Genomic DNA, 12,919 nt, shown 5'->3' on the forward strand with positions numbered 1-12,919 from the left:
GAAAAACCACTTTGATAGATCCCGTGGCGACATACTGAGTTCCTCCCTCGTTAACAATTCTACGGTTCAAACGCCGTACCGATTTTATAGCTGCTGTAGACTTTAAGTGTTTTAATATAGTAGCCTCATTTAACGTCTTCTCTACTCCCCTGATAACTCCTACACGCAATACATTAGAGCCTGGTATATATGCCCGGATCTTAAGCTCAACTAATAAAGGGTGTTTCAAAAATGAATTCGCCTGCACGGCGTATACAAATTCTATTTGTACTCTATTTCGACCCTTTCGGGCCACGGATTTAATTCCTGGAATGTTTTTCTCATAGAAAATTCTACCCAAGGTCATGGGGTGCATGTTACCAACATTGCCTGATGCCGTGGACTCCACAAAAATAATGAAGGGTCCATAATGAGTACTAGGGTACAGTTCCTGCGTCTCAGTCTTCGAAACCGTAGCACCAGTCTCATTATTCACACACGCATCTGTTGTATTAGAATTACTCAATGTACCGCTATTCTCACTTGAACTATCATCCGCATCTTGTTCCATTTGAACTGTTTCTTCCCGAGCAACCATGAGGGTTGAAGGATCCGGAGACTCCTCGCCACCACTTTGCTCCCCCATAGTTTACGAATTACACTCGTAGAATCACTATTCAATACCGTCCACGCTACCTCGTCACAGCGACTGTCCACTCAACTGCACACGATCACTGCTAAGAGGGGAACACAATGTATATGTTTCGTAATACAAACGATACGATTAAGGGCCGCAAGAAACGAACCTAGCGGTGAAACGTGGAACGATATTGACTCATCCACTGACCACGGCCAGTTTGATGCGTCGCTCTTACTCCTTGCTTACTGGAAGCGCAGCACGCCTGCATGGGATCTTATCGGCTTTGAATCATCGGCCGCAATTTTTTCGAAATCTTCTGTAAGTTTAGGACCTTAATATTTTCGTTAATGAATGTAATGTTTATGTTGATTTTAATAAAATCGGCTCTGAAAAATGTCGGGATGGCGTTTCACGGGGTCCTTAATTGCACTTATGAATGTCTAAAATAGGTTAGGGTGTTCCGATTACAAACAGGAAAATATGAGTTACTTCGACTGCCGTGGATTATTGGGCCCTATTTAATATTAAACATCAGACTGGCGACCACGAGGTCCTTACCTAAGTCTATCACATCTTCTAATTACTTTTTTCGTTCTGATCTATTTTATCTTCGCTCTCTACCCTCACTCCGTTAACTACTGTTTTCTTCTGACTATAGCTGTATTTAGTTTTCAAAGCCTATTGGAATCTTTCATTTTCACACCTTTCGTATTGTATCGCATTCAAATACGTTCACTTTTAGAAGAATGGACTATATCCTCTCTCGTCTACGATTATAGTTAAGAGGGTCGTCTGTCTTGCGTATTATCCTGGTTATGTGAAAGAATCGTATCCATGAAATTTCATTGTAATTTTTTTATCTTAAAAATTCGTTCACGTATCCCACGTTCCCTGTTACCCTAAGCCAACTGTCACCATAAAATACTTGTACCCTAATTTTTACATCTTTATGCTTTTAGGTTATAGGTATTGTAAATGGCCTTTTCAATCAGTAGGTTGAGGAATGCCATAAGAGTGGAAACATGTGATTAATGAGCCTGTTTAATGTTTTTGCAAGTGAACTATACTAACCTGCTGGTTTGGAGCAGAATATCTGCTCCCTGTCCGTTTGCTGGTTCATACAATGATTAGCCTATAATTCTGGTTGGAAGTTGGGAATGACGTTTCTGAGACCATGCAAAGTTCCATGTAATTTTATAGGCTGCAAAGCTACTTACAAAAGTCGATCAGTCTGAAGATGTGTTGACCGTGGAGTCTCAGTTCCAGTTATGGATGTTACAATGTGGAAGCTGCTGAGGTATTGATGGTGCTGAATAATGACAATCAGAGTTCATCTGAATGTTATGATAGGTGGTGCTGAGAAAGCAAATCATGCTTCAATAGCACTTTCTACCTCAATGAGGAAAGCAGTGTTAAAGTACCTCACTCCTTTTCATACCTTGTATGCCTCTTGTAGCGCTGTTTGTATTTTTCGGTTTCCGTACAACTTCAGTGCTGCTATTTAAGGATCCGACCATCTGGGCTGAAGACTTCACAGACAGCATACATTAATAAATTATTCAGATCTTTAAAATTTGTAGCAATTGCCTGTAAAGAAATTATGGTATATCAATTTTGCATATTCATTTCTTTTACAGCTAAATAACGTTTCTTTAAATACCCTACCACAGTTACTTGAATATTCTCATGATTCCTTTGCTGAAATGGTGTAAAATCATATCTAAAATATCGCAGATGACATTAAGATATTTCAAAAAATAGAATCATACAAGGACTGTGTTGTAGTAAAAGACAGTTTAAAACCAGTTGAAACCTGGTGCATTTCCAGTGGTATGAAGGTGAATGTTGACAATGCTCTTGTATAACATTCTCTTGCACACGAGAGCCACTGCATTTTACATATTTGTTAAGTGCCTGTACCCTGAACTGCTCATATGTTGTGCAAGATCTTAGAGTTCTTCTAACACATGACTTGGATCCAAATGAGCACATTCATTTTATATGTGTAAAAGCCTCCAAGTGCCTTGGTCTACTTATATACACCTCAAACATGTATTTAACCTACAAACACTAAAGATGTGAAAGTCTGTGCTCAAGTGCTGCCTATCCATCAGTACTGTTCTATGCTGTGGTCTTCTCACCAAATTTCACCGCATCATGAGCTTCAGGCTGTACAGAATAAATTTGAATGGTTTGTGAGAATTCGCGTGGGCTGCCACTTCGGAGAAGTTCCACTTACACAGGGAGAGAATCAGCTTAGCTTTTGTTCTCTTGAAACAAGGAGGAACATCCAAAATGTTTTCATCCTCCGCATGATTATCTCCAGCCTAATTGACTGTCCAGAATTGCAGGGGAATGTGCACTTCTGCTGTCCATCCATTACAATGTCAAGAAAACTCTTGCGTGGGAGATGTGTAAGCACCAACTATGAAGCAAACGGTACACTTGAATGCATTCAAAGACTGGGGATCACACTGTCATCCGACATAGACTTTTATATTAAAGCTAACAATAGACGATTTCAACAACAACATATAACAGTCTTTTAAAGTGCATAAATTCTTTTGTATTGCAATATAGCAGAGTCCAGGCTGATGCTTGGAGCTGGAGATTATATTACAAGTATCATTCTCCAGATATTTACAATACTTAAATAATAATTAAATATCATATTTTAGTTTGTAATAAATCAGAACGTACAAATACTGCACTAGGAATTAGATCAGAAATCCAATAAATCTCCATGAAGTATCGGTTCCAAGAATGTTATAGGGAATTTCAGAGTTGAGTTTAAATGTTTCGATGCTAGTGTAAATCTATTAATCATTTCAGCAAAAGAATCATGATACATTCAACAAATTATTGTAGTATTTATTTAGCTAAAAAAAAATTAAGATAAAATTTTGATGAAGAAAATGCACAGGTAAATACTGTGCTTCATGAAAATCTGAACAATAACTCATGAATGGCAGTGAATTAATGTTAACCCTTTAAGCGAGGAACTCTGTTTCTCTAAATCTCACCCATTTGGGGAGCAGTTTCTTCTTCATGATATAAAATGCACTACTGCAGTACGGTATATGATGATTTATATCTTGTATTTAGGCTCGTAGGACCATGAATTATTTTGTATAATGCCATTAAAATACAAGTGCTACAATTTTAATTTTGTCAGATCTGAGAATAAGAATTGCGTATGTCTTGTTCATCAAATAACTCTCTATTCTAATTCTAAAGTCTGTTACATTTGCACTTTCTGATACACCACTAATAGAAAATGGTGAGGTTGATTAATTAACAGTGTTTCTGGTCAAGGAAGGGTACAGAGATGTAAAAACTAGCCATAGTGACAAAACTTGCTGAAACCGAGCTCGATAGCTGCAGTCGCTTAAGTGCGGCCAGTATCCAGTATTTGGGAGATAGTGGTTTCGAACCCCACTGTGGTTTCCCATTTTCACACCAGGAAAATGCTGGAGCTCTACCTTAATTAAGGCCACAGCCACCTTCTTCCCAGTCCTAGCCCTTTCCTGTCCCATCATCGCTGTTAGACCTATGTGTGTCAGTGCGACATAAAGCCAATAGCAAAAAAAAAAAATTGCTGAAGCCATTTTCCACATTTTCAACATAACAAAAGTAGAAAAACCGTGTTATAAGGGATCTAGAAATTACCTAGTATTCGTAGAAAGTTATTGGACATCCCCGTAAAACCACCTTGGAATTGCCACTTTTTCAACATATAGATTTATGAGGCATTCAAATAAAAATGTGTGTTTAAGAAAATCACCAAGCAAGTTGGCTGTGCAGTTAGGGGCGTGCAGCTGTGAGCTTGCATTCGGAAGATAGTGGGTTCGAATCCCGAGCCCTGAAGATGGTTCCCCTGTGGGTGGGGGCGATAGAATAACACTCATGGTACCCCTTGCCTGTCGTAAGAGGTGACTAAAAGGGGCCCCAGGGGCTCTGAACTTTGGAGTGTAGGTTGGCAACCACGGGGCCCTTAGCTGAGTCCTGGCATTGCTTCCACTTGTGCCAGGTTCCTCACTTTCATCTATCCTATCCGATCTCTCTTGGTCAACTCTTGTTCTTTTCCGACCCCAACGGTATTACATATGGAGGCCTAGGGAGTCTTTCATTTTCACGCCCTTCGTGGCCCTTGTCTTCCTTTGGCTGATATCTTCATTTTTCAAAGTGTCGGATCCCTTCCTTTTTTTCCTATGATTAGTGTTAATAGAGGATGCTTGCCTAGTTGTACTTCCTCTTAAAACAATAATCACCACCACCACCACCACCTGAAGATGGTTTCCCGTGGTTATTTCCATTTGCACACTGGCAAATGCTGGAGCTGCACCTTAATTAAGGCCACGGCTGCTGCTTCCCACTTGCTGGCCTTTCCTATCCCATTGTTGCCATAAGACTTATCTGTGTCACTGTGCCGTAAAGCAGCTTGTAAAAAAGGAGGTTTAAGAAAATCACTCACTACTACTATTGACACTCTTCGTCTCTTTCACTTGGAATTATATGACAAGTAACTGATCAAGCCTGCTTCAGCACTTAGTATTGAATAGGTGGAAACATTTTAGCTCTTGTTTTACATTCAGCATCACCAATCAAAGATTCTTCTTCCCACCATAAAAATGTAATACACCCTTTCAAACATTCGCATATACTCAGCGTGATGTGACTCTGCGAGGTGAGAATGTATATAGATCTTTCCTGCATGAAACAGCTACCGCTTCAAAAGATGCAAGGGTTCCTCGTGCAGGTACAGCCCTGATTATGGAGTTGAACAGAATCCTATGAGATGGTGGCACAAGACAGAGCCCATCCTTAAAATTTCAGCTTGATGTGATGGTTATTACCCGTGTTAAATAATAACATTCATCATAAGGTGTGTGCCCACCATGGAAGAGACCTTTGCACGGCATATGCTGCACTCCCCATTAGATGGGTTAAATATACAAAATTTTGTTTAAATTGCATTTGTAGTTGCTGTGCTATTTTGAATTTTACTACATTTAAGCTAATGAAAGATGTTCCTTCCCCTTTGAATACCTTCTGTCATGCTGCAAATCTCGTCTGTAAGATTTGTCAGTCTGTACCAAGTAAAACCTACCTAATGTCTGGTTCCAAGGTTTTGCCATTGTCATGTTTATACGTTCCACATGCTGGGCAGTTCTGTGAAATTTCTGACTATCTGTGTCCAGATGTTACCTGTCCTCAAACTCTGAAACTTACTGGTTTTCATGTTTAATGCACTTTTATGCATTGTTTGTTCTCAGCAACTTTCTGTCACTGTCTTCTACCAGCGTTGGGTAAATTGAACCACACACTAAAATTTGGTTTGGTTCATCACAGTGTGAATAGCTAAAAAAAGGTATGTGGTTTACTATCAGCTGTTGGGGAACATTGCCTATGGGGAATTTTCTAGAAAAGCTTCAGATGAGATCTACTGTAGTGATTCATCTTGCATAATAACAAAAATATTATCTTCAAGATCAAAAACTAAGAGCACTGAGATAAATACACACAGGATCATACAGCTTCCCTTTTCACCTCTCTTCCCGTGGTATCTACTTACAAGTTACCAAACACAAGCAGCACCACTCTCTGTATTGCAAAGTGGATTTGTATTAAGTCCTTGTCTCTGATTCCTCCTATGCAAGAGATGAAAGAAATTGGGAGTCACTAGATAGGAGAATTTTTTAAATCCTAGAACTGCAATAGGGTTTATATTCTTGTTCTTTTTCTTCTTAAAAAATGATTCGTAACTCTCCCTCCTTCCAGAAGAATTGCAGAAACGAAATTGATTAGCCTTATTTGAGAAGTTTCAAATTGGAAATTGTTGCTTGCATTTACTTGTACCATGCTACCCTCTTACACCTCCTTTAGTTATACTAATTATCTTCTGACTTCACTCATGTAAAGACTAAGACACGTGTTCATTTTCTTACCCTTAGTGGCTTTGCTCTTTCTTTAAGCGATACCCTAATTCTTCGACAATCAAAACTTGTATCTTCCTCCTTCCATAATGTTATGGGTCTTTTAAGCTAGTTGTTTTGCCCAAATAACAATTGAAATTGACAACTGCAAAAACTGAATTGTAGTAAAAGCTTTATTGTGTTTTTATTTGTTACATTAGTCTGATAATCATATTTTTTTAAACACTTATCCTTATGGATTATATGTCCTTCGTTTCATAAATTATTAATTAGCTACAAGTGTAAAACTAAATAATTTATATCTTAACTAGCTGATGTACCCGTGCTTCGCTACGGAATTCTACATTGTATACAGAATTCTAGGTTAGGAAGTGTACACGTTGTGAGCAAGATTGTCTTAAATTGTATAGCTCTTAACGTTACCCTAGAAATGTGACGGACCGGGTGAGTTGGCCGTGCGCGTAGAAGCGCGCGACTGTGAGCTTGCATCCAGGAGATAGTAGGTTCGAATCCCACTATCGGCAGCCCTGAAGATGGTTTTCCGTTGTTTCCCATTTTCAAACCAGGCAAATGCTGGGGCTGTACCTTAATTAAGGCCACGGTCGCTTCCTTCCAACTCCTAGGCCTTTCCTATCCTATCGTCGCGATAAGACCTATCTGTGTCGGTGCGATGTAAAGCCCCTAGCAAAAAAAAAAAAAGAAATGTGACGGGAGGTCACAAACATCTTTTCTCATATGAAGAATGAGGGAATTCTCACTGTAATGGTTGACCCAATTTCATACCATCAGAAACAATCAGGTGGGGATGTTTTCATTATAATGGCCATCTCCCCCTGTGGATGGGAGCAGTAGAATAACACCCATGGTATCCCCTGCCTGTCATAAGAGGCGACTAAGGGGCCCCAGGGGCTCTGAACTTTGGAGCGTGGGTTGGCGACCAGGGGGCCCTCAGCTGAGTCCTGGCATTGCTTCCACTTGTGTCAGGCTCCTCACTTTCATCTATCCTATCCGACCTCCCTTGGTCAACTCTTGTTCTTTTCCGACTCCAACGCTATTAGGTTTGCGAGGGCTAGGGTGTCTTTCATTTTCACGCCCTTCTTGGCCTTTGTCTTCCTTTGGCCGATACCTTCATTTTTCGAAGGGCCCAACCCCATCCATTTTTTCCCTCTGATTAGTGTTATATAGAGGATGGTTGCCTAGTTGTACTTCCTCTTAAAACAATAATCACCACCACTTTCCCAACTGAAATGAACATACAATGACGTCAATAGGAATGGCGCGATTAAAAGCAATGCTTTCATATTACGAAATACTCGTTCAAATGAAACACCACACATTTTCTCACTTTTAACGAACAGGACTACGCTGCCTATCTAACAGTCCAAATTTCCATACCTGGAATGACCAAAACGCAGACAGCCGTGATCCGTGAACACTCTTCGGCGGGGAGAGGGTCGAATAGTGGAGACTCCCAGGGCAAAAACTATGCCCAATTACTATTCTGTTTCCTAGGAGTACCGGATGAGTCAGAAAATATCAGTTCACTACACTGGCGGCGGAAAAATCTATCTGACTTGAAGGCAAATTTTTCCTCCAAGCCAGAAGAGAAACCCCCTCTTCATTGCTAGTTTGGAATAAATTGAATGTAGAATTTAATAAAAGTGAAGAGAAATAAGCTTTTCTTAAGAAACGGCTCTTTTCAGAGTTGAATTATGAGTTATTTAGTGAATATTGTGGTGCTATAATTTGGAAAAGGCCTGAATTATTATTCTAGACCAGGCCATACTACTACTGCTTCTACTACTATACCTCCACCACTAAGTGAGGCTCTGCCTTAAGTATGCACACTGCTCATTCAAAACAGCGCATCAGAGTAGGGATCGAATAGCTGAAATACTATGATGAACTAGTATGTTACGCACCAGCTGTGTCAGAAAATGTATGAACCAGAGGAATGGCATGCTAAAGAAGAAAGGCACCAGGGACTCTGAACTTTGGAGCGTGGGTTGGCGACCACGGGGTCCTTAGCTGAGTCCTGGCATTGCTTCCACTTACTTGTGCCAGGCTCCTCACTTTCATCTATCCTATCCGATCTCCCTTGGTCAACTCTTGTTCTTTTCAGACCCCGACGGTATTGCGTATGGAGGCCTAGGGAGTCTTTCATTTTCATGCCCTTCGTGGCCCTTGTCTTCCTTTGGCCAATACCTTCTTTCTTCGAAGTGTCGACTGCTTCCATTTTTTCTCTCTGATTAGTGTTATATAGAGGATGGTTACCTAGTTGTACTTTCTCTTAAAACAATAATCACCACTACCACCTAGAGAAGAAAGTTTTTTAACTCCCCGGCTATTTCCCGCCAATATTCAGTCAGGCTGTTATACTTGGTACTCAGCAGTAGTCCCATCTATCAGAGTTGAGAAGCAGCATAAAATACATACATACATTACATACATTATCATTATAGACTGTTATGCCTTTCAGCGTTCAGTCTGCAAGCCTCTGTGAATTTACTAAATGTCGCCACAATCCTCGATTTGCAACTAGTGTTGTGGCCTCATTTAGTTCTATACCTCTAATCTTTAAATCATTAGAAACCGAGTCTAACCATCGTCGTCTTGGTCTCCCTCTACTTCTCTTACCCTCCATAGCAGAATCCATTATTCTCCTAGGTAACCTATCCTCCTCCATTCGCCTCACATGACCCCACCACCGAAGCCAGTTTATGTGTACAGCTTCATCCATCAAGTTCATTCCTAAATTAGCCTTTATCTCATTCCAAATACCCTCCTGCCATTGTTTCCACCTGTTTGTACCAGCAATCATTCTTGCTACTTTCATGTCTGTTACTTTTAACTTATGAATAAGATATCCTGAGTCCACCCAGCTTTCGCTCCCGTAAAGCAAAGTTGGTCTGAAAACAGACCGATGTAAAGATAGTTTCGTCTGGAGCTGACTTCCTTCTTACAGAATACTGCTGATCGCAACTGTGAGCTCACTGCATTAGCTTTACTACACCTTGATTCAATCCCCCTTACTATATTACCATCCTGGGAGAACACACAACCTAAATACTTGAAATTATCGAGCTGTTCTAGCTTTGTATCACCAATCTGACATTCAATTCTATTGAATTTCTTACCTACTGACATCAATTTAGTCTTCGAGAGGCCAATTTTCATACCATACTCATTGCACCTAATTTCAAGTCTGCCATTAAGTCCAAGTCGTCAGCATAGGCCAAACTGGTTACTACATTTCCACCTAACTGAATCCCTCCCTGCCATTTTATACATTTCAGCAGATGATCCATGTAAACTACGAACAGCAAAGGTGAAAGATTAAAGCCTTGTCTAACCTCTGTAAGTACCCTGAACCAAGAACTCATTCTAGCATCAATTCTCAGTGAAGCCCAATTGTCAACATAAATGCCTTTGATTGATTTTAATAATCTACCTTTAATTCCATAGTCCCCCAGTATAGTGAACATCTTTTCCCTTGGTACCCTGTCATATGCTTTCTCTAGATCTACGAAACATAAACACGACTGCCTATTCCTCTCGTAGCATTTTTCAATTACCTGGCGCATACTGAAAATCTGATCCTGACAGCCTCTCTCTGGTCTGAAACCACACTGGTTTCCATCAACTTCCTCTCAACGACCGATCGCACCCTCCATTCCAAGATGCCAGTGAATACTTTGCCCGGTATACTAATCAATGAGATACCTCGATAGTTGTTGCAATCCTTTCTGTTCCCTTGCTTATAGATAGGTGCAATTACTGCTTTTGTCCAATCTGAAGGTACCTTACCAACACTCCATGCTAATCTTACTACTCTATGAAGCCATTTCATCCCTGCCTTCCCACTATACTTCACCACTTCAGGTCTAATTTCATCTATTCCTGCTGCTTTATGACAATGGAGTTTATTTACCATCTTCTCCACTTCCTCAAGCATAATTTCACCAACATCATTTTCCTCCTCCCCATGAGCTTGGCTGTTTGCAACACCACCAGGATGATTTCCTTTTACATTGAGAAGATGTTCAAAATATTCCCTCCATCTGTCCAGTGATTCCCTGGGATCTATTACGATTTCACCTGAATTACTCAAAACACTGTTCATTTCCTTTTTCCCTCCCTTCCTAGATTCTTTATTACTGTCCAGAAAGGTTTCCCTACTGCTTGACCTAGCCTTTCCAGGTTATTACCAAAATCTTCCCATGACTTCTTTTTGGATTCAACAACTATTTGTTTCGCTCTGTTTCTTTCATCTACGTACAAATCCCTGTCTGCCTCGGCCCTTGTTTGGAGCCATTTCTGATAAGCCTTCTTTTTACGTTTACAGGCTGCTCTCACTTCATCATTCCACCAAGATGTTCGCCTTTTCCCATCTTTACACACAGTTGTTCCTAGGCATTCCCTTGGTGTTTCTACTACAGCATCCCTGTATGCCACCCATTTACTTTCTATATCCTGAACCTGCTTACTGTCTACTGTTCGAAACTTCTCACTAATCTTATCCATGTACTTCTGTCTAATTTCCTCGTCCTGGAGATTTTCTACCCTTATTCGTTTGCAGACAGATTTCACTTTCTCTACCTTAGGCCTAGAGATACTTAGTTCACTACAGATCAGATGGTGGTCTGTATCATCGAAAAATCCGCAAAAAACTCGTACATTCCTAACAGATTTCCTGAATTCGAAGTCTTTTAAGATATAATCTATTATGGATCTGGTACCCCTAGCCTCCCATGTGTAGCGGTGAATAGCCTTATGCTTGAAGAATGTATTCGTAACAGCTAAACCCATACTAGCACAGAAGTCCAGCAAACGCTTCCCATTCCCATTAGCTTCCATATCTTGCCCACATTTACCAATCACCCTTTCGTATCCTTCAGTTCTATTCCCAACTCTCGCATTGAAATCGCCCATTAGCACTATTCTATCCTTGCTGTTGACCCTGACCATGATGTCACTCAACGCTTCATAAAACTTGTCAACTTCATCCTCATCTGCAACCTCACATTGTGAATAGACGGACACAATTCTTATCCTAATTCCTCCAATTGACAAATCCTTTTTTTTTTTCCTAGTTGTTTTACGTCGTACCGACACAGATAGGTCTTACGGCGACGATAGGACAGGGAAGGGCTAGGAGTGGGAAGAAAGCGGCCGTGGCCTTAATTAAGGTACAGCCCCAGCATTTGCCTGGTGTGACATTGACAAATCTACCCACATCATTCGCTCATTTACATGCCTAACAGAAACTATGTTGCACGCAATGGTATTTCTGTTAAAGAGCCCTACCCCAGACTCTGCCCTTCCCTTTCTAACACCCATCAAGTACACTTTATAATCTCCTATCCCTTCCTTGTTATCTCCCCTTACCCGAATATCACTTACTCCTAGCACATCCAGATGCATCCTCTTTGCTGACTCAGCCAGTTCTACCTTCTTTCTTCCATAAGCCCCTTTAATATTGTTAGCTCCCCATCGAATTCCATTTCGTTTGTCAAGTTGTTTCCATGGAGTCCCTCGCCTGTCAAATGGGAGTGGGATTCCATTACTCCCATAGGTCCGAAACTTACTTAAAATGTTCTGAGCTCGGTAAATTCATGAAACAGGATGCTACCCTACTTGCACATAGTCCAAGTGAGGATCTCTCCTCTAACGGGCTATGGACCACTGGTGAATTGTATAGTCCTAGCCACGTGAGCACAAGGAGTGCCATGACTCAGAATATGTCCGAGATGCCCACTCCCATTCCTTAGCAACTGGTATCCCAACTCTCAGGACCACTTACTAGGCCACTCAGCCGCTGCACATGGTTCACAAACTAGGACGTGACTACGTGACAAACATGAACCATAAGAGACAAAGAACATCACAATAATCGATGGTCAATGTAATGTTATTGTTGATCAATGTTATGCACTTTCAATATTATAGGCCTTCACATTTCGTTTTCTTCCGACTCTGAAATACCACTCTTATCATAGTCGGTACGGTAAAACTGAATAAAAGATAAATGATTGGAAATTATATTCTCTATAACTTTTTTATATAGTACTTTTCGATAGGACCAATAACATTGGTATTTAAAAATTACATTTTAGGCACCTTCCCCTAAACTACAATTTCATCCAGGATGAATAAAATTGTTTATAGCTTAGACTGTAGTTTCATATTCTGTGACTCTATATACCGATTTTGATTAAATTCTGTTATTTTGTTAAAAATGAAGCCATGTTTTCCAGTGTTGACTTAGTTAAATGTAGCAAAGGCTTTTCAGTCTGTCAAACACAGACAGACAGACTGTTTGACAGACTGAAAAGCCTTTGCTACATTTAACATTAAATTCTGT

The 12,919-nt window shown here is 40.4% G+C and overlaps 1 long non-coding RNA gene across 1 annotated transcript in view; it reads left to right on the plus strand.

The window, feature by feature from the left end:
* Positions 1-873: 873 nt before the first annotated feature.
* Positions 874-12,919, plus strand: part of LOC136872457 (uncharacterized) — a 118,404-nt gene continuing 106,358 nt past the window's right edge. Inside the window, exon 1 of the long non-coding RNA XR_010859907.2 lies at positions 874-937. This is a non-coding gene — a long non-coding RNA (uncharacterized lncRNA). The remainder of the gene's footprint in view (positions 938-12,919) is intronic.

This window comes from Anabrus simplex, chromosome 4 (assembly GCF_040414725.1).
Source record: "Anabrus simplex isolate iqAnaSimp1 chromosome 4, ASM4041472v1, whole genome shotgun sequence".
NCBI classification, from domain to species: Eukaryota; Metazoa; Arthropoda; class Insecta; order Orthoptera; family Tettigoniidae; genus Anabrus; species Anabrus simplex.